Genomic DNA, 26,804 nt, shown 5'->3' on the forward strand with positions numbered 1-26,804 from the left:
AATCCTGTTTAATTGGCCATGAGAAGGAGCATACATGTAGCAGGTTGGCTTGTTCCCCACCACCACCCCCAACATTCCCCCGTTCCCTCTGCTCCCTATAATAAAGCAATTTGTTGCTTTTCCCTCCTCTCACAAAATCCTGGTTCGGATCAGAACTGTGTGTGGAATCAGTCTTGTGAAGCTTATTTTACTGGTACATTGTCAGACTGACTCATAATCCCACTGAACCACAGCCTCCATCCACTCAGTATTCGAAGGGGGAATCAGTAGGAAATCGTAAGCATAAAAAGCTGATAGTCCAAAAAAAAGTATAATGTTTACTTCAATGAAAAACCATTTATGTGTGTAAAATGTTTAATCAATGGAATTTTTTAAATAAACGCAGATATCTCTAAATTGGAAAGAAACAGAGGGAGTGATTATTTTTTTATTCGTTCATGGGATGTGGGCATTGCCAGTCAGGCCAGCATTGATTGCCCATCCCTAATTGCCACCATTTCAGAGGGCAGTTAAGAGTCATAAGACATTGCTGTGGATCTGGAGTCACATATAGGCCAGACCGGGTAAGGATGGCAGATTTCCTTCCCTAAAGGACATTAGTGAACCAGATGGGTTTTTATGACAGTTTCATGGTCACCATTACTGATACTAGTTTTTTTTTTAGCCTAACCCAGTCGAAAGGAAACTGACGCGATCAGATTGGCTGCCGGTGTTACACCCTGCCTGAAATCAATGGAGAGTAATTTTGGGCGGAGTGTAAACCGGGCGGATGATCTGATCCTGTCAGTTTCTCGCTCGGCGGGCTAGTTTAAAAATTACTCCCAGAATCATATGGTTTCCTTTTCCTTTCCCGGTGAAGTGTGTGAGGTACATTTTTGCCGTTGCTGCACGAGCGGTGATCTTGCGGAGTGGATCGCCCAGCTTTTGTGGAACCCAGTGACTTTCATTCCATGGATTTCAGGTTATGTTGAAATAAACAGTGAGAATTGGGTGGGCTCGAATAAAGGGCTGGCGATCGGCTCTGCCACATCACCTCCCAGGCGACAAAAATGAACATCCATCTCTGAGGGTGAGAATTCAGGGAACACACGGAGCCACATTAACTGCTGCCCATCGTGTTTATTGTTGCCACTCCAGATCGTCCAACAACAACAACTTGTATTTATATGGTGCCTTTAATGTAGTGAAACGTCCCAAGGTGCTTCACAGGAGTATTATGAGATTAACAAAAACACACCGTGTTGTGGAGGGTAACATTCTCATTTCGTAATAATCACCTGCAATTTTTAATATGCATACAGATGTCTCATTGATGCAAAATATGCCAGTAACTTAAGCAAACAGAATAAAAGAAGGGCTTGTAGCAACCGATAACTGCTAAGGGCCTAATGCAGCGTCTGAGTATCGAGCAAGTTGGGCTACACATCCTGCCTTCGACATAAGTCTTTCCCTGATAACATCTTTCTCAAGTTGGAAGGCCTGTGCATCTACCACAAGCCAATCCTGAATCAAATACATTTGCTAACAAAATAAATACACCCAGCCTGCTGTTGCAGTGCAGCAAGTTGACACTAGATGCTGCACTAACATAGTTACAATCTGTGCTACATTGGAACATGCGCCTTGAGCATACTTTGGCATCAGATGATTCACAGTGCAACTAATATATGTGTGTGTTTCACTTCACTTGATTTTAGAGTCATCAGCTGGAAGGGAGTAACTGTCAAGTGTGCGTGTTTTTCGTATGTTTTATTTTGCATTGGTCACCATTCAGATTGTCAGATCCATTGACTGGCTACAGCATTCTGGAGTCTGAGGCAATCATTCAGATACTGGTCCAATAGATTCATTTGTCCAACGTGTCATATTCCCTATTCCTTAGTGATTGGGGTGATGTCTGCGATATCAGCAGCAGCAGAATTGTACTCCACCGCAATCTGTAACCTTATGACCTGACATATCTCTCACTCTACCATCGCCGCTGTGTTAAAATCCTGGAACTCCCCCCCCCTAACAGCACTGTTGGAGAACCTTCACTGCACGGACTGCAGCGGTTCAAGAAGGTGGCTCACCACCACCTTCTCAAGGGTAATTAGGGATGGGCAATAAATGCTGGCCTTGCCAACGACGCCCACATCCCAGGAATGAATTTTTAAAAATCTGTTCCTGTAGTGGCTTGGGGTTGCATGATGTCTGGGATTTTGGGCCCAAATTTCCCTAACCTCTTTTTCTGGTACCCTCATTCGATATGCACCGCTTTTGCCCATCTCCAAGCATGCCGAAAAAAGACTTTCGTAATTTGGCCGCTCCCCAGCCTCTCCTCCGTCGTGGCGCAGCGTGGCCCAATGGATTGCTGAAAACAGTGCCGGTACCTCTACGCATGCGCACTAGAGTCTGCGCGCATGTGCACTAGCTCCTGGCAGGCCGTTTCTACAAACGCGCGCTGTAGGCTGTGTGGGAGGGGCCGAAGCAGGCCGTCCCTAGTCCTGGCTGAATGGGCTCCCTCATCGGCAGCCCGCTGCATTCCTTAAGGTAGGACTTCTATTTTTTATTTGTTATTTACTGATTAATTTTGATGCTTTAAGGGCAGGGTTCCTTCTATTTTTTAATTTTTTATTTATTGATTGCTTATTACTTTGGTGTTGGTGCTTTAGGTGCAGGGTTCCTTCTATTTTTTTATTTGTTATTTATTGATTGCTTATTACTTTGGTCTTGGTGCTTTAGGGGCACGGTTCCTTCTGTTTTATTTGTTAATTAATTGCTTATTACTTTTTGTGCTTTGTTTGGTGCTTGGTGGTGATTTAAATGTAGTTACTTGCACTGATTCCTTAACTGTAAGTAAGGTCTTTCTGTGCGGCCAAAAGTAGACACATACGCTGCCCTACGTTAGTTTAGTACAACTTTTTTCTGGCCAAATTGGCATAAATGGTGTAAGTGGCTGGGAACGCCCCATTTTGAAAAAAAAACTGACCTAACAAAAAACCTAACTAACTCACTTACACTGGCGCAAATTAAATGGCCATATTTGCAACTAAAAAGATACACCAGAAAAATCAAGTTACACCAAAAAAAACGGTGCAACCCATGGGGAAATTTGGCCTCTATATATGTCTGTGGTGGTCATCTGGCGTATCAGTTTTCGTGGTACTTTGGGGATGACGCAGGATATCTGTTTCTATCGCAGGTTAGGGGGAAACATCTGAGGTATCCATTTCTGTCATGCTGCGGGGTGGGGGTGTGGTAGGTTAATCTCCTGAATTTCTGTTTGTGCGATGATTCAGGAGCTGATATTTGTTGTTGCAATGCATTCTTTGGGGGCTTGATGACGAAGGTATCTCTTTATTTTGTGGGCAGGTGAGAAGATCCAGACCCCTGATAGTTAGTAAGTTGAACTTGTGCACCAATAATGTTTTTTTTTCCTTCAGTCTCTAAATCAATTCAGACATTCATCCCTGGCATGGAGTCTGATGCACAGAAAATGACATGTTTTGGAAAGCAAAATAAAATACAAGCAGCTGGATCCCATTACAGTCTTTGAAAACATTTCTGAAGATTCCCTTTAATGCTGTAACCTAGTCCTTTTATGCAATAAGTAATGATGAAATTTAAAGAGTAGACAGCATGTGACTATAAATGGACACCCAATTACTGGGAAGATTCAGTTAACTAGAACAATTGCTCAGGCACAGGTTCACGTTCTGTACTTTTTAAAGGGATACTTCTGGGTTGTATTTATTTATGTCTCATTTGTTCTTGTGATGGCTGCATGCCTGCCAGGCAGCTGTTGTGGCCTACGACCACATCTGACGTCCCATGCCCAACATGCGAACGCAGGCAGCGTTTTCCCCCTACCTCACTTGGGCTACCAGGAGCAATCTCAAACAAAGTAATTGGTAAAAAAAAAATCTCCAAACTGTGCATGTGCAAGCAAGCAGAGAATCATAGCAACTTACAGCACAGACGGAGGCCATTCAGCCCACCATCCCTGTGATGGCCCCTCGAAAAAGCAGTCGTGCTTAGTCCCACACACCCGCTTTTTGTCCGTAACCCTGTAAGTTTCTCATCCTCAATTACCTGTCCAGCTCCCTTTTAAAAATGATTGATAGAATCAGCTTCCACCGCCTTTTCAGGTAGAATGTCCTAGATCCTGACATCTGACTGAGTGAAAACATTTCTCCTCATCTCCCCTCTGTGGCCCCAGTTTTCATGAGCTGCAAGGCCCGCCCATTTCCGCCCAAAGGACCAGCGAAGGCAGCCCAAAGGACCACCAGTACTTTGCCTGAAAGATTCCTCTAAAAGAGGTGGCAGTACTGCCCGATGGGAAAACAACGGCTTACGCCGTCAATCTGGGCGGGCAGGAGCTCTCAATCTCGGCGGCAAATGAGCTCGCCGCTCAAGTGCCGGCGAGGATGGAGTCAGGCCCAGGGAGGGGGGGGGGAACTCTGAAAATTAAAAAAATGACCAAAAAAAAACACCGGAACACCTTCAGGGGACCCCCATCCAGGTAAGTCGCTGTAAAAAAAATTGTTTTTCCGATGTTGACTAGCCTTTCTTTAATGTCCTTCTCCCTGCTGGCGTCGATTCCTGCCGACTCCCGCCCACACCAATCTGGCATCTCGGCGGGCGGGAGACCACTTATGCAACGTGGCCACCAGAGGGCGTCAGCGGGCGGTTCCCGGTGGAGCTGCCCTCCCACTGGCTCCTGTCCAAGTGGAAACTGGGAGCGAGAGGAAAACGGCAGCAAAGCTCGATGGCAGTCGGCGGCAGCAGGTGGCAGTGGGCGGTAAGGCCACCAATATCGGGGCCCCTTTTGCCAACGATTTTAAATCTAGGACCTCTGGTTATTGACGCACTCGCCTGAGGGAATAGTTTTCTTTATCATCCTCTTGAAAATCTCACGTGCAGTATTTTGTTTTAAGCTTTTATTTTTATTCAAATTTTCTACGTCTGGTTCATGTTCAGCAGGACGGGAGTCGGTGAGAGGACGAGGAAATGTTTTTCCTCGGATTTCGTTTTGAAGCCCATTTGGAATCGCAATTAGTCCACAGTATCATACAAGATCGGAGGTGAGTTTGGGCTAGTTCATAATTCAGGAATTTGCAACGGTTAGTTTCCAAAATGGATACTGGATTTGACTGCAATAACTTGCAAACATATCAGGCAGAATATCCTGTTTCTGCACCTAGGTATATTAGATATCCTGGATGTAGCAAATAGTACAACATGAGTTAGGGAGATTTGCATGTCTGAAAGGGAGCCCCCCCTGATTTTTTATCCATTTAAGTTAATGGATGGAAAATTGGGTGGGGTCCCTCACGGGAAACTAATCCTTACTATCCAATTTTATTCTATTTGCTGTGCCCAGGCGAACCAATCCACCAAGGCACAGGAGCAGGAAAATCTGCCACAATTATCCTCTGTTTGAAATCCAAATGAAATATAATATAAACATCTCACAATATAATTTGCATGTAGTTTACTAAACTTGGTGCAATTCTTTCTACTGAGTCTAATTTGTTTATGAAAGTGCCTCATTAAGTTTTTTCTGCATGATTGCCTGACTTTGCATAAGCTATCCCTAATGCTTTACAATAGACCTAGTACTCGAGAGCTACTTAAATTAGTTTAATGTCCCTTTAGTATATAAGAGAGAACTTTAACACCTGTGTGGAAGCTGGTGGGACACATGGGTCGCCACCTGGGAGCTACAGTGGGAGGTCTGGTCCCTTTTAAAAGCATGGCTCATTAACATTCTGTCCGTCAGTTATCCACCAAAATAGGCATCCAGAGGCAGCTCGCTGGCTTGTGGCATCGAAGACCAGGTGATCTGAAGGCCCCCTGGTCAGCAGTCAGGTAAGTCGCTAGTGGGGGTTTGGGAAGGTTTTACGAGTGGGGGCGGGGGTGGCACCGGGGGTGTGGTGGTTGGGAGTGGTGATTTAAGGGGGGGGGGGCGAGTGGTGGTTTGGGGGGGGTGGAGAGTAGTGGTTGGGAGGAAGTGGTGGTTAGGGGGGAAGTGGTGGTTGTGGGGGGGCAGTGGTGGTTGGGGGGGGAGTGGTGGTTGGGGGGGGAGTGGTGGTTGGGGGGGGAGTGGTGGTTGGGGGGGAGTGGTGGTTGGGGGGGGAGTGGTGGTTAGGGGGGAGTGGTGGTTGGGGGGGAGTGGTGGTTGGGGGGGCAGTGGTGGTTGGGGGGGAGTGGTGGTTGGGGGGGAGTGGTGGTTGGGGGGGGAGTGGTGGTTAGGGGGGAGTGGTGGTTGGGGGGGGAGTGGTGGTTGGGGGGGGAGTGGTGGTTAGGGGGGAGTGGTGGTTGGGGGGGAGTGGTGGTTGGGGGGGGAGTGGTGGTTGGGGGGGGAGTGGTGGTTGGGGGGGGAGTGGTGGTTGGGGGGGGAGTGGTGGTTAGGGGGGAGTGGTGGTTGGGGGGGGAGTGGTGGGCAGTGGTGGTGTTGGGGGGGAGTGGTGGTTGGGGGGGGAGTGGTGGTTGGGGGGGAGTGGTGGTTAGGGGGGAGTGGTGGTTGGGGGGGGAGTGGTGGTTGGGGGGGGAGTGGTGGTTGGGGGGGAGTGGTGGTTGGGGGGGGAGTGGTGGTTAGGGGGGAGTGGTGGTTGGGGGGGGAGTGGTGGTTGGGGGGGGAGTGGTGGTTAGCGGGGGGAGTGGTGGTTGGGAGGGGGAGTGGTGGTTGGGAGGGGGAGTGGTGGTTGGGAGGGGGAGTGGTGGTTAGCGGGGGGAGTGGTGGTTGGGGGGGGAGTGGTGGTTGGGGGGGAGTGGTGGTTGGGGGGGGGGAGTGGTAGTTGGGGGGGGAGTGGTGGTTGGGAGGGGGAGTGGTGGTTAGCGGGGGGAGTGGTGGTTGGGGGGGGAGTGGTGGTTGGGGGGGAGTGGTGGTTGGCGGGGGGGAGTGGTGGTTGGGGGGGGGAGTGGTGGTTGGGGGGCAGTGGTGGTTGTGGGGGAGTGGTGGTTCGGGGAGGGGAGTGGTGGCTAGGTGGGTGAGAGTGGGGAGCACAGGACAGCACAGCACAGTGCTGGTGCAAACTTTCACTCCAGCTTCTTCTGGCCCCATAAAGGCAAGCTTTAAATTTAGCTGACTGGTCTTCACTGGGAGTCTGTGGTGAATGCTTTGCCCCGTCGGCCATTCAAGTTGCATCAAAGTTCTAATAACATCATAGGACCCCAATTCATGAGGCTCCTGCCTGTGTCGGATGAGCGCCTCAACCGCCCAAGAAAACAGTGGCGTTAAATGGCCGTAGGGCGGGAAAATTGCGGTAAATCCACCGCTTAGATGTTAGCGCCTGCTGCATTCAATTTCTCTCGGGCGAAGGGAGGTAAACGGGTAGAAACTGCCCCCGCCCGATGGTTTTTATCGCAGCTGCGGTTCAGGTCAACTCTTGAGCGACTTTCAGCTCTTTGTTGTTTTTTTTTCCCTTGGATCCAGAAGTTGCTCATAATGGGGACGGCGACAACACGAGAAGGGCGGGGCGGAAGCTGGGGCCGTGAGTACACCAGAGGGGTGCAAGTTGGGGAGAGTGGTGTGGAGTCAATGCCGCTATGATGTCATCACCACAGTCATCCCCTTCACTTAAAGGGGAGAGCCTCGGCAATTTAAAAACTTCAGCCCACTGGGCCACCAGGGAGGGTTTCGGCCGGGCCAGCAGCCTGGCATGCAAGAGGGGGTGCCAGGCTGCCTGTTGGCGGCCAGGTCAAACCCGGGGGCATAATTGTCGAACCCGGGGGCATGGCAGCCAGCCGACAAAAAGTAAACATGGCGACAGCGGCTGTGCGCCCTCCCCTTTAAGGGAAGCCACACCGCCACTGCAGAAAGCCACAGCCTCACTGGACCACCGGGAAAAACCAGGCTCTGGCACCGCCCGGCGGGCTGAAGGTTTTCCAAGGGGAATGTCGCCGTCGGGGGTGTGCACGGTGATGACGTGTTTAACACCGATCGACAGCAGTGGAGCAGGAGGGCGTGAGGGGAGCGGGGGTGAATCGGGGCATAACCGGGAAAACTCAGGAGGGCAATTGGGCCAGCAACGGCCATTCTACCAAAAGTCGGCGGTCACTCCACTCCGCAGCGTGGCCGCCGGTTTGCCGTGGTAACAGGCCTTACGGAAAGGGGAAATTTCGGATCCAAAACTTCTTCCTTTAAAGTTACTGTGAGAGACAGGTTAAAGCATTAATTCTGGAATCTACCAAATATTGTTGACAAAGGCAATCAACAAACAGATTTTTAAGGGTATTTGATTTAAGGGCTTGATCAGTTAAAGAGAAACATTTACTTTTACTGTAACCTTGAAATATTTCATGAATAAAGTGAACTTTATTCAATTGTCTCCCCTCCTGAAGGCAGTGACTCGTGCCAGATTACTGTTCCATAAAGTATCACCAACCTTCTGGTATTTCACCCATTCAGGCACCTTCACACATGTGCCCAGAAGTGATGCGCCATTGAAAAGTCCAGTGCATCAAAGCCAAATTTGATCCTTTCCTTCCCAGAGATCTACACATACATTTTCCAGCAGAGATCAGTGGGCAGCATTCCTTGCTGTTACATATGCCTGAATTTATTGAGACTGACAAAGTAACTTGGCTACCTTTTTCCCCTTCTTGTCTAGAACACTGAAGCTAACCACAACATTCCCACAGCTATCCCACCTGAGACTGGCTAACTTGGCACAGACCTGATTTTGCAAGTGAGACTGTCCTGTTATATAGGGATCACTATTGTAGTTCACCGCGCATCAAATTCAAGAGAAATGCAGGGAACAGCACCAACTGCTATACATGGCCTTCTTTGACTTCACAAAGGCCTTTGACGCTGTCAACCGTGAGGGATTAGGAAGTGGCCCCCTCAAATTTGGCTGCCCTCAAAAGTTTGTCACCATCCTCCACCTGCTTCACGATGACATGCAGGCCGTGATCCTGACCCACGGATCCACCACAGACCCAATTTAAGTACAGACCGGGGTCAAGCAAGACTGTGTCATCACGCCAACGCTTTTCTCGATCTTCCTTGCTGCAATGCTCCATCTCACCCTCAGTAAGCTTCCTGCTGGAGTGGAGCTGAATTACAGGACAAACGGGAATCTGTTCAACCTCTGTCGCCTCCAGTCCAGATCCAAGGTTGTCCTAACCTCTGTCATCGAGTTACAGTACGCAGATGATGCTTGCATCTGCACACACTCGGAAGTCGAACTCCAAATCATCGTCAACACCTTCACTGAAGCATACGAGAGCATGGGCCTCACACTAAACATCCGTAAGACAAAGGTCCTCTACCAACCTGCCCCCTCCACACAGTACTGTCCCCTGATTATCAAGATCCATGATGAGGCCTTGGACAACGTGAACCATTTTCCATACCTCAGAAGCCTACTGCCAACAAGAGCAGATGTCAATGACGAAGTCCAACACCGCCTTCAGTGCACCAGTGCAGCTTTCGGTCGCCTGAGGAAGAGAGTGTTTGAAGACCAGGACCTTAAACCCAGCACCAAGCTCATGGTCTACAGAGCGGTAGTGAAACCCGTTCTCCTATATGCTTCAGGGACATGGACCATGTACAGCAGACACCTCAAAGCACTGGAGAAGTACCACCAACGCTGCCTCCACAAGGTTCTGCAAATCCATTGGCAGGATAGGCGCACCAACGTCAGTGTTCTCGCTCAGTCCAACATCCCCAGCATCGAAGCATTGACAACGCTCGATCAGCTCCGATGGACGGGCCACATCGTCCGCATGCCCGATACGAGACCCCCAAAACAAACACTCCACTCAGCTCCAACACGACAAGAAAGTCCCAGGTGGGCAGAAGAAATGCTTAAAGGACACCCTCAAAGCCGTCTTAAAGAAGTACAACATCCCCACTGACACCTGGGAATCCCTGGCCCAAGATCGCTGAAAGTGGAGGAGAAGCATCCGGGAAGATGCTGAACACCTCGAGTCTCTTTGCCGGGAGCACGCGAAAGTCAAGCGCAAACAACAGGAGGAGCGCACAACAACCCAAGCACCCTACCCACCCGTTCCTCCAACCACCATCTGCCTCACCTGTGACTGTCGGTCCCGCATCGGACTCATCGGTCGCCTGAGAACTCATTTTTAGTGTGGAAGCAAGTCATCCTCGACTCCGAGGGATTGCCTCAGAAGAAGAGAAGACTATTGTAGTGCATGAAGCATATATGAAGTCACATTCATGAAGCCATTGCACCTTGATATTAAAACAACAGCAAGGCCTCGGCTAATTGACCCCTTAGTATTAGAATGACCGATAACGTCTAACCAAGCAGAACCTGTGCAGAAGGGACAGTGAAAATACTGTTGGTGAACTTCAATTTTGATTATTTTATAAATGTAACATATCAGATGCAAAATAAAATATTTTGAAATGCTAAGATTTTGGGTTTGGTAACCAAAGCTTCATGAAACTGAAATGATTGCAACAACCATCCGATAAACAGTATAGCAAAGCCCCCTGACTGAAATGGGAAGTGAAGTCTGCCCTTTTCAAAGAAAATTATCCTGAGCTACTGAAAAGAATGAAAAAAAACACACAGATATTACAGAATCAATAAATCTTACTGCGGAGATGTCAAGAGGGGCTTTCCAAGTTAAAGGTCAAGTTAAGAAGTTTGATGCCATTCATAGAAGCTGTTACAAAATGTGGCTTAGCATTAACAGATAACCTAGTGGTATTGTGAGAATGCGAAGTAATGGAATTTAGAGTAGGAATAACATCATGTACAGAGCAGCTATCCATTAAATGTTTCTTATCTTGCATTCAGTGTTGGAGCATTAAAGATAAAAATAATCAGAAGATAAAGGAACTGTTGCTTTCAAAGATTTTACTTTCTGTTTCTCCACAGGAGAGATTAGAGAGACAAAAGAGATAATGTTTTTCTATCTCCTGATATTACCATTTGAATTTGGGCCATCATCCCTTTTGTCTCTCTAATCTCTCTTTCCAACCTATCACAGACCTTCCCTTTTGATCTTACTTCCCCTTCCCCTTTCAGTGCTGGTTAAGAATCTGTTCTTTTTGAACACTCTCCAGTTCTGACGAAGGGTCATTGACCCGGAACATTAACTCTGTTTCAGAGAACCCGCCAGACCCCAACGCTTCCCACGCTGACGTCGCCCCTAGTCCAAGACAGCGGATCCCTCCTCCACCCCCGCCCCCCGAAAACGCTTTTTCACCGCTCCCACCTCCGCCACCCTGAGCTACGAAGAAGAGGAGAACGAGGAGGGAGAAGGACCCGTCTTTGAACCCCTTGAGCTCCAGGAGCAGGAACAGGATGACAGCAGCCTCCTGCCATGTGAGCCAGGTGTCAGCAGAACCTCGGCTTTGGCCTCTGAGTTCCTGGGGTTTGGAATGGACTCCACACTGGCAAGCTCTACCAAGCGCAGAGGCCGTGGTGCGAAGGCAAGCAAGGCGTCAGAACCCACCAGGACCGAGCAATTAGCTGAGGGTGCATCATCGCTCTCTGCAATTCAGGAGATGGTCCAGCTATCACAGACAAGCATGCAGATAGGTCGTGATATACTCCAGACCATGGCTGGGCTCGCTGGCAGCATCGCCACCTTCACCCAGCAGCATGATGACAGGATGGACCGGCTCATCACTGTGTTGGAGCGCACAACCGAGACCATTGAGGTGATGAGGCAAGAGATGGCTTCTGGACACGCAGTTCAAGCCCCTGACCCCACACCCTCTAGGCAGACAGATCGGCACCCATCTGTAAGCCATTTAGGACCGAGATGTGGAGGAACTTCTTCACTCAGAGAGTGGTGAGTGAACCTGTGGAATTCTCTACCACAGAAAGTTGTTGAGGCCAATTCACTAAATATATTCAAAAAGGAGTTAGATGAGGTCCTTACTACTAGGGGGATCAAGGGGTATGGCGAGAAAGCAGGAATGGGGTACTGAAGTTGAACGTTCAGCCATGAACTCATTGAATGGCGGTGCAGGCTAGAAGGGCCGAATGGCCTACTCCTGCATCTATTTTCTATGTTTCTATGTTTCTATTCCACTGCCTTCCTGCACAACCTCGTCAACCAGAGGAAGAGAGGGGCAGGGGACCGGGACGCTGTGGGGAGGAAGAGGAGCTGGCGCATCGCTTCAAGGGGAGAGGAAGAGAGGTGGTGGTGCTGGGTAGAGGGGTGGGTGTTGGTGGTGTTAATGTTTGTAAATGTAATAATGTTATGTAACCTTTGTTATTGTGCACTTGTAAATACACTCACATTGTTGACCCTCTCTTGGTGAGTGTTTGATTTTAACGTCATGTGTGGTACCTTGTGAGAAACACACATCTGTCCCTCAGGTCTTCTGCTTTATCAGGAATATCTTCCCATCCACATACGACTGCACTGTATAATGGGTACGGTCATCAGGTCATTGCAACACGCTTTATGTGCTGTGAGGGTTATTCGATGTGTCAGATTAATTACATCTCTCAGAATAGACTTATGTCTGTCACCACAACAAGGCACGCTGGGTACAATGATAAATAATTTGGATGTGATAAACACGACTGAAATGTGTCTAGATTGATGGAAACTTTTTTCTTTGACCTTGCTGAAAGACCTTCATTGAGAAGCCCAATAGTGAACAGTGTGATGAACAGAACAGATTTTATGAAGTAGTTTCCTTGCAATACAAAGAAAGGCTCATTAACAAGGCAATAGTGACAGTCTAGTCGTTGAAACCTCAACGGTAGGCCACTGAATCACCGCGACGTTTGTCTCTTGCTGTGTTCTATTGACCGTAGTCCTGCATCAGTTTGGTCTGTAATCTTGCTGCCCCTAAAGTCAAATAGCTGTAACTTTATACCCTTTTCCTCCTATACTAATGTTGTCAGAGTCTGCAGCTGTCTCAGGCTTACAATAGATCATTCTAACCCTAACCCCCTCACCCTCTATGTGATGTGTAGTGCTTCCCTGAGAACTTCTTGAAGGACTGTGTCACAGAATTAATGGATAAAATGTGACTTTTCACTTATTCGTAATTATTTTGCCTTCGCTATTGGGCTTCCATCAACCTAGACACATTTCAGTCGCGTTTATCACATCCAAATTAAACATGACCATCAGCAATAAAGTAAGACAACATCCACCTAACTTATTGCCAGCAGTCCCACTCCTGGTGGTCCAGCGCCTGCACCATAGTCGGGATGCGCAGCACTGCAGCACTCGGAGCCCTTCTCCCTGCTGCCCGACTCACAGCCAGCTCACACCTGCTTTTTGTGAGCGGTCCTTCTGGTGGGCGGCAGGTCGATCTGAGGCCTGCATCCCTCACCAAAATGGGCGATTTGCAGCCTCTGGCACGGGCGGGCGACATGACCTCCGCGACTAATCCCGTGCCAGGTGGAACCTGGACAGCAGACGGCCGGTTCCAGAGGAATCGCCCAGGAAACACACATTCCCAGCGGACCCTCGGCACTGCAGGTGCAAGCTTCACCAAATTCGGCCCCATAGAATCATAGAATGGTTAGAGCACGGAAGAAGGCCATTCAGCCCGTCGAGCCCGTGCCAGCAAGAGCACCTCAGTTACTCTCTTGATAATGAGAAGTTACAAAGGCCCAAATGTAGTTACACTTGTTGAGATGATTCCTGACATACTGAAACTCCTACAGTAACACTTTGATGTGGTAAATAACATTTCATTGCAAGTGACATTTTATTATGAGTCTGTGCCAAATGATCCACATCTGTTAAATGAATTCCAAATGTCCTGGCTGTTACTGCTACCGAATTGTAATTGTTTATTCCTGCCACTCTTCTTGCATCATTATGTTCTTTCATAGGTAGAATCATAGATGTTTATAGCATACAAGGATGCCATTCAGCCCATCGTGTCTGTACAGGCCCATTGCTAGTACAATACAAAACTAATCCTACTGCTCTACTCTCTCCATAGCCCTGTATCTTGCTCTGCTTCAAATATTTATCCACTTCTCACTTAAATGCTCTCTGCCCCAACCATCCCCTGTGACAAAGCATTCCATCTTCTGACAGTCCTCTGTATAAGAAAATTGCTCGAAACATCTCTCCTGATTCTCTTCTTGATAATTTTGCATTGATGACCCCTTGTCACTGATTCCCCAACCAGAGGAAATAGTCTTTCCCTATTCATTCTATCAAAACGCTTTAGAATTAAAAAAAAACCTCTATTGAATCTCCTCTTAGCCTTCTTTGCTCCAATGGAAACAGTCCCAGTATCTCAAGTCTCTGTTCATATAGTTTCCCATCCCTGCCATTATCCTGGTGTATCATTGCTGTACCCTCTCTATAGCTTTAACGGCCTTTCTATAACGGGGTGTCAAAAACTGCACAATACTCCAACTGTGGCCTAACCAAAGATTTTTAGAAATTCAGTGGACCAAATTTTACTGGAGTGCAGCCGTTAGTTAGACTTTTTCATGCACACTTCAACTTGAAAACCTTCCGCGCCTTAACTTGTTGGAAGTGTGAGCTTATGTGAGGGCAATGGAGCATCTGGAACCTTAGTGGACAATGGGACCAGCAGTGTATCTCCTTAATCAATGCGATTTAAGGATTGAGAAAGAAACAAAGGAATGACGGTTAAGGAAGGTGCATTAAAGTCAAATCAGATACAGAAAGAGAAATAAAGGGGTCAAGTTTCGGCCTGAGTTGCTCCTATTTTTTGGGAGCAACTGGTTTAGAATGGAGTATCTTAGAAATTGCAATTCTCGGCATTTCGTTTGCTCCAGTTCTAGTCAGTTAGAACAGTTTCATTTTGGAACAGATCTTTTTTTTCAAAAGGGGACATGTCCGGCCACTTACGCCTGTTTTGAAAGTTTAGGCGGCGAAAACTTACTCCAAACTAACTTAGAATGGAGTAAGTGTAGATTTTTGTATGCTCAGAAAAACCTTGCCTACACTTAGAAAATCAGGCGTAGGGAAGAGAGATGGGGGGAGGGGAAGGGAAGTTTACAAACATGAAACACATCACTTTTACAAATAAAGAGCCATCATAAATAATAAATGTTAAATAAATCAATCAACCAACCAATAAATCAATCAAAAAAAATAAAAAAATAAATAAAAAAATCAATAAATAAAAAATTACGTTTCTACTCATCGACTGCAGAACCGGGAGCCCTCCAACAGCATGCTGGGACGGCCCTCCCCCCCACTCCCCAGTGTGTCTCTTTCTGTCTCTGTCAGTGTATCTCTTTCTCCGTCTGTTATTGTGTGTCTCTCTCTCTCTGTCTGTGACAGTGTCTCTCTCTCTCTCTGTCTGTCAGTGTCTATGTGTTTCTGACAGCGAGAGGGGGGGGGTGAGAAGGAGGGGAGGAGAGGAGAGGGGGGGGAGAGGAGAGGGAGGGAGGGAGAGGGGGGAGAGGAGAGGGAGGGAGGGAGGGGGAGAGGAGAGGGAGGGAGAGGGAGGGGGAGAGGAGATGGAGGGAGGGAAGGGGGGAGAGGAGAGGGGGGTGGAGAGGGAGGGAGGGGGGAGAGGGAGGGAGGAGAGAGAGAGAGAGGGAGGGGGAGGGGAGGGAGAGGAGAGGGGAGGGAGGGGGAGGAGAGGGGAGGGAGGGAGAGAAGAGTGGAGGGAGGGAGTGAGAGGAGGGGGGAGAGGGGAGGGGGGAGAGGGGAGAGGGGGAGAGGGGAGGGGGGAGAGGAGAGGGGAGAGGGGAGAGGGGGGAGTGGGGAGGGGGAGGGGGAGCGGGGAGGGGGGAGAGGGGAGAGGAGGGGAAGGGGGAGAGGGAGAAAGAGAGGAGAGGGGGGAGGCTGATTGGGCCCGGCCGACGAGAAGAAGCCAGGCCGAAGACTTCGGGTGGGGCCTGCCCCTAGCAAGATTCCGGATGGGCGGGCCCCGCCGAAGGAAGAGGGAGCGGACCGGACCTGGGGTGGGGGCGCGGTGGGGGGAGCCGGAGCGGAGCGGGAGCTCGGGGTTGGGGGGAGGGGGGGGTGGCAAGCGTGAGAGAGCCAGAGGGAGCATGAGCTGAATGTGGGGGAGCCGGAGCCATAGCCAGAGCAGGAGCTGGAGGAGGGAGGTGCATTCTGATCTTCACCACCCCAGTGAGCCCATTCGGCCAGGGCTAGGGGCGGCGTGCTTCGGGCCCCTCCCACACAGTTTTGGGCGCCTGGAGCTACTGCACATGTGCGCACACTGTAGCGCGCATGTGCAGAGGTCCTGGCACTGATTTCAGCGCAGGGACCTGGCTCCGCCCCCCCACAGCTCGTGCTGCGCCGCGCCAAGGGCCTGGATCGACCTGAGGGAGTGGAGAATACCGAGGTAAGTTTTCGGCACGATTTTGAGCACGGAAAACAGGCGTGGGTCGCAGGACTGCGCCGTTCTAGGCGCGGCCCGAAACTTGACCCCATCGAGTGGGGATGAAAGATGAGAAGGAAATTCCAGGAAACTTTGGACCAATAATTCTTTACTCCATATTCTTATCTTTGTTTACAAAACCCAGAAATCTGTTGATATTTTTAATGTCTTTATCAACCTGCATTTTCACTTTCGGGAAGTTATTTTTTCAAACACTGAGGTGTCTGTTCATCCACAACCGACAGTGATTGTCCATTAAGTGTATACTTTCATCATTGTTTTTGGCCCCAAATGCATTATTTTGCATTTTTCCACATTAAATTGCATCTACCACTTGCCTTCAAATTTCAATAACTTGTCAGCACTGTTGTCTTTCATGTTTCAGTATTCTTTTCTGTACTTACATTGAGCCTAACTATCGAACATTATTTCCCAGTTACAACAACACAAAAGCAAAATACTGTGGATGGATGCTGGAATCTGAAATAAAAACAAAAAATGCTGGAAATCTCAGCGGGTCAGGCAGCATCTGTGGACAGAGGAACAGAGTTAACGTTTCAGGTCGATGACCCTTCGTGAGAACTGGCGAATGTTCGAAAAAACATTCTTAAGAAGGGAAGGTCTGTGATAGGGTGGAAGGCAGAAGAGATAAGAAAGACAAAAGGGATGATGGTCCGAATTGAAACAGTAATGGAAGAAGTGAGAAAAAGGTTAGTCTAAATCGGGTGTGAATGGCAGAATAATGACCAGCTGCCGGGGGGGTGGAGGAGGGTGGGGGGGGCAGGGGAGTGGTGGGTGGGGTGGGGGGGCGTGGAAAGGGAGCCAAAAATGGGCAGAGGTTATGGTCTGAAATTGTTGAACTCGATGTTGAGTCCAGAAGGCTGTAAAGTGCCTAAACAAAAGATGAGGTGCTGTTCCTCTGCACTGAGCTTCATTACAACAGTGTAGGAGGTTGGGGATGGAGATGTCGGAGTGGGAGTGGAGTGGGGAATTAAAGTGACAGGCGACCAGAAGCTCAGGGTCACGCTTATGAACTGAATGGAGGTGTTCTGCAAAGCGGTTACCCAATCTACGTTTGGTTTCCCCAATGTAGAGGAGACCACACCGTGAGCAGCGAATACAGTATATTACATTGAAAGAAGTACAAGTAAATTGCTGTTTCACCTGGAAGGAGTATTTGGGGCCCTGGATAGAGGGAAGGGAGGAGGTAAGAGGGCAGGTGTTGCATCTCCTGCGCTTGCACGGGAAGGTGCCTTGAGAAGGAGATCTTTCCTTTTGTTATTTCTTCTCCGCCCCCTTTCAGTGCTTCTTGAAAACCTATTCTTTTCGAACATTCGGCAGTTCTGACGAAGAGTCAGCAACCTACAACGTTAACTCTGTTTTTCTCGCCACAGATGCTGCCTGACCCGCTAAGATTTCCAGCATTTTCTGTTTTTATTATTTCCCAACTGTTTTACATGCATAATCATTCATTTGGCCCACTTTATTTCCCAACACTAAAATTTTTTTAAATTTCAAAATATACTTTATTCATATAAAAATTTGCACAATACATTGGAAGGCAGTTCAGTACATTTGGATGCGGTCAGCAATTCCATGCAATACATTTGGATGCTGACGGCAGTTCCGTTCAATTCATTTGCTTGCTTTACATTCCGAGGTACATTTCAGTACAATCCAGGATACATTGTAATACATTCGTTAAATTAATTTACTAGTGACACTATACGGTACACGGAATGGGTGAGGGTACAGTTACATTTCTTTGCAACATACATCACTAAACAGAACTTGCATTATACATGGCACTACATAGGTTTTTTCAGATCATGGTGCTCTATGTATACAAAAAGTTTACAAGTACAGCCTGAGGGGAGTTTTATACTGATTCCAGCCCCTGGGTTTATTGTGGCGGAAGGGCTTTAAACTGTGGCTCTTCCCCACCGTGCCTTTGTGGCGGCTGCACCAATTTTTAGTGTGTCCCTCAGCACGTACTCCTGGATCTTGGATTGCGCCAGTCTGCAATACGTAGACGTGGACTTCTCCTTGCTCTGGAAGACCAGCAAGTTTCGGCAAGACCAAAGTGCGTCTTTCACCGAGTTGATGGTCCTCCAGCAGCAGATGATGTCTGTCTCGGTGTGCGTCCCTGGGAACAGCCCGTAGAGCACAGAGTCCTGTGTTACGGAGCTGCTTGGGATGAACCTCGACAGCAACCACTGCATCTCCATCCGGACCTGCCTTGCAAAGGGGCAATCCCGAAGGAGATGGATGACAGTCTCGTCCGCACCACAGCCAACTCGGGGGCAGAGTGCAGTGTCTCTGAAACCCCGGCTGTGCTTGAAGGATCTGACAGGTAGGGCCCTTCTCGCCGCCAACCAAGCTACGTCTTGGTGCTTGTGTGAAAGCTCTGGCGATGAGACATTCTGCCAGATGAGTTTGACAGTCTGCTCGGGGAACAGTCCGACAGGGTCCACCCTCTCCTTCTTTCGTAGAGCGTCCAGGACTTTACGTGCCGACCACTGCTTTATGGCCTTGTGGTCAAAGGGGTTTTTTCTGAAAAACTTTTCCACGAAGGACAGGTGGACAGGCCTGGTCCAACTGGTGGGGGCGTTTCGCGGCAGCGTGGCCAGACCCATCCTTCGCAACACCGGGGATAGGTAGAACCTCAGCATGTAGTGACACTTGGTGTTTGCATACTGGGAGTCGGTGCACAGCTTGATGCAGCCGCACACAAAGGTGGCCATCAGGATGAGGGTCACATTCGGAACATCCTTTCCTCCACTGTCCAGAGATTTGTACATCGTGTCTCTGCGGACACGGTCCATTTTGGACCTCCAGACAAAGTGGAAGACGGCCCGGGTGACTGCCGCAGTACAGGAGCGTGAGATGGGCCAGACCTGTGTCACGTACAACAACACTGAGAGCACCTCACTCCTGATGACCAGGTTCTTTCCTGCCATGGAGAGTGAGCGCAGCTTCCACCATCCCAGTTTTTGTTTCACTTTGGCGATATGCTCTTCCCAGTTTTTGGTGCACGCCCCGTCCGCTCCGAACCATATTCCCAACACCTTCAGGTAATCTGGCTTAACGGTGAAGGGAATAAAGGATCGGTCGACCCAGTTGCCAAAGAACATGGCCTCGCTCTTGCTGCGATTGACCTTCGCTCCCGAGGCCAGTTCAAACTGGTCACAGATTGTGAGCAATCTGCGGACTGACTGCGGATCTGAGCAAAGGACGGTGACATCGTCCATGTACAGGGAGGTCTTGACCTGAGCGCCTTCGCTGCCTGGGATCGTCACCCCTCTAATGCTCGCATCCTTCCTGATGGACTCGGCAAAGGGCTCGATACAACACACAAACAAGGCAGAGGAGAGGGGACAGCCTTGCCTGACTCCAGACCTGATCAGAAAGCTTTCAGTTTCCCACTCGTTGATTAGAACTGTGCTATTGATGTCTGTGTAGAGCAGTTGGATCCAATTGCGGATACCCTCACGAAACCCCATCTTGGAGAGCACGTCCATCAGGTACGTGTGCGATACCCTATCAAAGGCCTTCTCCTGGTCCAGGCTGATTAAACAGATGTTCACCCTCCTGTCCCGCACGTAGGCGATCATATCCCTGAGTAGCGCGAGGCTATCAGAGATCTTCCTGCTGGGGACAGCGCAGGTCTGGTCTGGGTGGATCACCAGCTCCAGAGCAGACTTGACCCTGTTTGCGATGACCTTTGACAGGATCTTGTAGACCATATTGAGCAGCGGGATGGGCCGCCAGTTTTTGATTTCCTCCCTCTCCCCCTTCTGCTTGTAGATGAAGATGATGATGCCTTTCCTCATTGATTCTGACATACTGCCGGCCAGAAGCATACCCCCGTACACTTCCAGCAGGTCTGGGCCCATCCAGTCCCACAGAGCCGAATACAACTTGACCGGGAAGCCGTCGCTTCCGGGAGTTTTACTCGTTGCAAGGGACCGGACGGCCTTTGTCATCTCGTCCAGAGTTAGCGGGTGGTCCAGACTCTCCCGCTCACTTTCGTCGAAGACCTCTGAGATAGACGGCAGGAAAGACTGGGAGGCCGTGCGGCCTGTGAGCTTGACGTCGTACAGCCCGGCATAGAAGGATTTGCTGATCCTCAGCATGTCGGGCTGTGAAGACGTCACAGAACCATCTTCTTCCTTTAGGCTAGTGATCACAGAGCTCCCCCTGTGTACCTTTTGGAAGAAGAAACGCGAACACATCTCATCCTGCTCAACGGAGAGGACTCTGAGCGGAAAATGATTTTGGAGGACTCTGAGGCAAAGAGCGAGGCTTGCTGGCCCTTCACCTCTTCGAGTTCCTCCGCGACATCGACCCCCATCGACTGCAGCAGGAGCAGGTTTTGCATGCTCTTCTGGAGTTGGAATAATTCCCTCTGTCTCCCTCTTGCCTCCTGAACACCTTTGAGGATGAAGAACCTCTTGGTGTTTGTCTTGATTGTTTCCCACCAGTGCATCGGGGAATCACAGAGGGATTTTACGGTTCTCCAACCTTTGTAATCACTCTTCAGTTCCTCAACGTTTTCCAGGGTCAACAGTTTCACGTTGAGCTTCCATATCCCCCTGCCAACTTTCTGGTCTTCCTGTGGGAGGCAGTCGGCCAGTAGGAGGCAGCGGTCAGAGAAGAACACCGGCGTGACATCGGTGGATCTGACCTTGAGTATGTGGGACACAAACAAGAAGTCTATTCTGGAACGGACGGACCCGTCTGGTCTCGACCAGGTGTATCTGCGCGGTGCTCCATCTGCAGAGTTGCTGAAGACGTCACACAGCTTGGCATCTTTTGCCATGTCCATCAGGAGTTTGGACGTGGTGTCCAGTTTGCTGTCGGCTCTGCTGGATCGTCCAGCCGCATCGATGGTGCAGTTGAAATCACCGCCCAGAACGACCGGTCTGGATGTCGCCGGCAGCAGTGGGAGCTGCTGGAGTAGAGCCAGCCGCTCGCTTCTGAGAGGCGAGGCATACACGTTAATTAGCCTTAGAGGAACATTTTTATACAATACATCTGCTACGAGGAGGCGGCCGCCCACCACCTCCTTAATTTTGGTGATGGTGAAGTGGCCTCTCTGCAGCAGAATGCCCAGGCCGGAGGAACGGCAATCGTTGCCTCCTGACCAACGGATGGTCCGTGGGACCACCATTGCGACCACTGCCGGTAACTGCTGAAGTGCGGCAGGCCGCACTCCTGCAAGAATAGCAGGTCTGCCTTGACCTTGGCGAGGTACCCCAAGGTGGAAACACATCGCGTAGTTGACTTAATGCTAAGCACGTTAATGGATGCAATCTTTAAACCCATTTTTAAATTGGTGGTTACAATCCAAAAATTACATTTAGATCACGCAGTCCTTTGGCCCTGTGGCCTGTTCCCGTATACATAGGTTAACTTTAAATTTTTCTACTGCACCTTGGCTGAGATATGGGTTGTCCTCTGCCTTGGGGATGGTTCGACCAGGGGACGCCAGCAGTGTGGACAGGGGGTCCTCCATGTCAACTGGGCTGCCCTCGCCTGGTGTTGGTTGTTCCTTGTGTGCATCCACCATGGTGTCGTCGCTCACAGCGTTCTGGAGTTGGGGTGCATTTGTCACTTCGTTGCTCCTGGAGATCCGGAGCAGGGGTGCATTGGTTGCTTCTTCGCTCCCCCCCCAACACTAAATCAAGCAATGCTTTGTTGCTTGTGTGACTAGAAACACACTGATCCAGGAAATATGTGAACAGTGACTTAGTAACAGCAATTGTTCTGGTCAACGTGGCCATTCATGACTGCTATTACTGATGGAGGTTTTGTGTATAATAACAGCACATGAAATATAAATCGTTTTTTTAGATTTTTAAAAGGTACTGGGGACCAAATGGTGTCACCACAAGAAGTTTTGGGCATTACTGGTTGTCATCTGTCTTTTAAAGCTGCTCTGTTTCAAATGCAGTTGCTGATTCTGTAGCTGCTACCAACATTAGCATTTTTCGCATCAGCAAACATTTCCAGATTTTTATTACAAATTAATTTTGTCAACACTCTAAATAATCATCTCACCCTATTAAATTGTATTTTAAAGTTTACAATATATTAATTATATGTACAAAGTAGCTCTTTGCTAAGCAAACTTCGTACAACTAGCTGAAAACTACATTGCCTCAGGTTTGAAAGATGAATACACTTCATAGTTTTATCAGTGATGTGTGGCTGGCTTACGGGAGGTCTAACAATTCCCTTGTGCATTTGATGCGAGTTTTAGTGTGGTTCATGGATGTCTTATCCTGTGAAATCTGGCTATGTCTGCTGGAAATATTCTTATCTCCTCTTTATTCTCCACTTCATCAGTTGATGGATCTTTTGAATCTGATATTTTTTTCTCTGCAGCTCTTTAGAGCTCACAGGTACAGACTGGTTTATGCCATTGAGTATTTGTGCAGCAAAGCAACACTGTTTTAAATAATAATGACTCGATAACATACTACCCACAACCATCGATTTTAAGGCACCCATCATAGCTATAAACACTTTAAGTGATTAATTCTCTTTTTACTGAGACAACCAGTCTGACACTTATTTTTTGATATTTTTAATGTTAAACAGTAAAGAATTATATATATGTTTCCAGCTATTACTGTAGCTTTCCACCAACATGTTTTTCTTTGGAGATTCTGTGTTTGTGCTTGATATTTGAAATTCACTTAATTCAAAGGCTAAATCAATCAATTATTTTTTAAAGACTAATTTTTGAAAATTATTTTTTTAGGAAGGTAATTTTTATATATGTGGACTTGTATTTACTCTGTACAGTCACCAGAGGGCTCATCCCCTGGAGTCCCAAGGGATCCCATAATCACTTGGGAGCGCAGGTATTTAAGGAGGCTGCACAGGTTGGAGTTGGGGAGGAGTTAAACTAATATGGCAGGGGGATGGGAACCAATGCAGGGAGACAGAGGGAAACAAAATGGAGACAGAAGCAAAAGACAGAAAGGAGATGAGTAAAAGTGGAGGGCAGAGAAACCAAAGGCAAAAAACAAAAAGGGCCACTGTACAGCAAAATTCTAAAGGGTCAAAGTGTAATAAAAAGGCAAGCATGAAAGCTCGGTGCCTCAATGCGAGGAGTATTCGGAACCCAGGAGAGGGCTCTGAGTTAATTAGAGTGGGTGAGAGCTCAGATGAACAGGACCCCAAGAAAGAATGCAAAAGGCAGGAGGCAACAGAGCAGAGTAGCACTGGGGTAAATGTAAACCACAAGGAGATAGGAAGGGACAATATGTATGAATATAAAGGGGCTGCAGGAGGGGTCAAAACTAAAAATCATGGTTTAAAAACTAGTATTAAAACACTCTACCTAAACGCACGCAGCATTCGAAATAAAGTAAATGAGTTGACGGCACAAATCATTACAAATGGGTATGATCTGGTGGCCATTACAGAAATGTGGTTGCAAGATGGCCAAGACTGGGAATTAAACATACAGGGGTATCTGACAATTCGGAAAGATGGACAAGAAGGGAAAGGAGGTGCGGTAGCTCTGTTAATAAAGGATGATATCAGGGCAGTTGTGAGAGACGATATTGGCTCTAATGAACAAAATGTTGAATCATTGTGGGTGGAGATTAGAGATGGTAAGGGGAAAAAGTCACTGGTGGGCGTAGTTTATAGGCCCCCAAATAATAACTTCATGGCAGGGCGGGCAATAATCAAGGGAATAATGGAGGCATGTGAAAAAGGAACGGCAGTAATCATGGGGGATTTTAACCAACATATCGATTGGTCAAATCAAATCGCACGGGGTAGCCTGGAGGAGGAATTCATAGAATGCATACGGGATTGTTTCTTAGAACAGTATATTGCAGAACCTACAAGGGAGCAAGATATCCTAGATCTGGTCCTGTGTAATGAGACAGGAATAATAAACGATCTCCTCGTAAAAGATCCTCTCAGAATGAGTGATCACAGTATGGTTGAATTTGTAATACAGATTGAGGGTGAGGAAGTAATGTCTCAAACGAGCGTACTATGCTTAAACAAAGGGGACTACAGTGGGATGAGGGCAGAGTTCGCTAAAGTAGACTGGGAACAGAGACTAAACGGTGGCACAATTGAGGAACAGTGGAGCACTTTAAGGAGCTCTTTCATAGTGCTCAACAAAAATATATTCCAGTGAAAAAGAGAGGAGGCGGTAAGAGAAGGGACAACCAGCCGTGGATAACCAAGGAAATAAATGAGGAGTATCAAATTAAAAACCAATGCATATAAGGTGGCCAAGGTTATTGGGAAACTAGAAGATTGGGAAAATTTTAAACGACAGCAAAGAATGACTAAGAAAGTGATAAAGAAAGGAAAAATAGATTACGAAAGTAAAATTGCGCAAAACATAAAAACAGATAGTAAAAGCTTTTGCTGATATATAAAACGGAAGAGAGTGACTAAAGTAAATGTTGGTCCCTTAGAAGATGAGAAGGGGGATTTAATAATGGGAAATGTGGAAATGGCTGAGACCTTAAACAATTATTTTGCTTCGGTCTTCACAGTGGAAGACACAAAAACCATGCCAAAAATTGCTGGTCACGGGAATGTGGGAAGGGAGGACCTTGAGACAATCACTATCACTAGAGGGGTAGTGCTGGAAAGGCTAATGGGACTCAAGGTAGATAAGTCCCCTGGTCCTGATGAAATGCATCCCAGGATATTAAAAGAGATGGCGGAAGTTATAGCAGATGCATTCGTTATAATCTACCAAAATTCTCTGGACTCTGGGGAGGTACCAGCGGATTGGAAAGCAGCTAATGTAACGCCTCTGTTTAAAAAAGGGGGCAGACAAAAGGCAGGTAACTATAGGCTGGTTAGTTTAACATCTGTAGTGGGGAAAATGCTTGAAGCTATCATTAAGGAAGAAATAGCGGAAATAGCGGGACATCTAGATAGGAATAGTGCAATCAAGCAGACGCAACATGGATTCATGAAGGGGAAATCATGTTTAACTAATTTACTGGAATTCTTTGAGGATATAACGAGCATGGTGTATAGAGGTGTACTGATGGATGTGGTGTATTTAGATTTTCAAAAGGCATTCGATAAGGTGCCACACAAAAGGTTACTGCAGAAGATAAAGATACGCGGAGTCAGAGGAAATGTATTAGCATGGATCGAGAATTGGCTGGCTAACAGAAAGCAGAGAGTCGGGATAAATGGGTCCTTTTCGGGTTAGAAATCGGTGGTTAGTGGTGTGCCACAGGGATCGGTGCTGGGACCACAACTGTTTACAATATACATAGATGACCTGGAAGTGGGGACGGAGTGTAGTGTAACAAAATTTGCAGATGACACAAAGATTAGTGGGAAAGCGGGTTGTGTAGAGGACACTGAGAGGCTGCAAAGAGATTTAGATAGGTTAAGCGAATGGGCTAAGGTTTGGCAGATGGAATACAATGTCGGAAAATGTGAGGTCATCCACCTTGGAAAAAAAAATAGTAAAAGGGAATATTATTTGAATGGGGAGAAATTACAACATGCTGCGGTGCAGAGGGACCTGGGGGTCCTTGTGCATGAATCCCAAAAAGTTAGTTTGCAGGTGCAGCAGGTAATCAGGAAGGCGATTGGAATGTTGGCCTTCATTGCGAGAGGGATGGAGTACAAAAGCAGGGAGGTCCTGCTGCAACTATACAGGATATTGGTGAGGCCGCACCTGGAGTACTGCATGCAGTTTTGGTCACCTCACTTAAGGAAGGATATACTAGCTTTGGAGGGGGTACAGAGACGATTCACTAGGCTGATTCCGGATATGAGGGGGTTACCTTATGATGATAGATTGAGTAGACTGGGTCTTTAGTCATTGGAGTTCAGAAGGATGAGGGGTGATCTTATAGAAACATTTAAAATAATGAAAGGGATAGACAAGATAGAGGCAGAGAGGTGTTTCCACTGGTCGGGGAGACTAGAACTAGGGGGCACAGCCTCAAAATACGGGGGAGCCAATTTAAAACCGAGTTGAGAAGGAATTTCTTCTCCCAGAGGGTTGTGAATCTGTGGAATTCTCTGCCCAAGGAAGCAGTTGAGGCTAGCTCATTGAATGTATTCAAGTCACAGATAGATAGATTTTTAACCAATAAGGGAATTAAGGGTTATGGGGAGCAGGCGGGTAAGTGGAGCTGAGTCCACGGCCAGATCAGCCATGATCTTGTTGAATGGCGGAGCAGGCTCGAGGGGCTAAATGGCCTACTCCTGTTCCTAATTCTTATGTTCTTATGTTCTTATGAGTGGCACTCTGGAGACCTGCAATTAAAGACTAAGGTCACACTTTACTTTGAGCTCACAGTGTTCAGTCTGACTCTTTCTCCATACACAACAACTGGCATGAGTTACAGATAGTGAACCCAAAGATGCAGAGAACAGTGGGCATCCTGGAGAAATTTTCGGAGGGAGATGATTGGGAAACTTTTGTGGAGTCACTCGACCAATACTTCGTGGCCAACGAGCTAGATGAGGAAGAGAGCGCTGCCAAATGAAGGGCGATCCTCCTCACCGT

Source organism: Pristiophorus japonicus, chromosome 15 (genome assembly GCF_044704955.1).
Source record: "Pristiophorus japonicus isolate sPriJap1 chromosome 15, sPriJap1.hap1, whole genome shotgun sequence".
In the NCBI taxonomy this organism is placed as follows: domain Eukaryota; kingdom Metazoa; phylum Chordata; class Chondrichthyes; family Pristiophoridae; genus Pristiophorus; species Pristiophorus japonicus.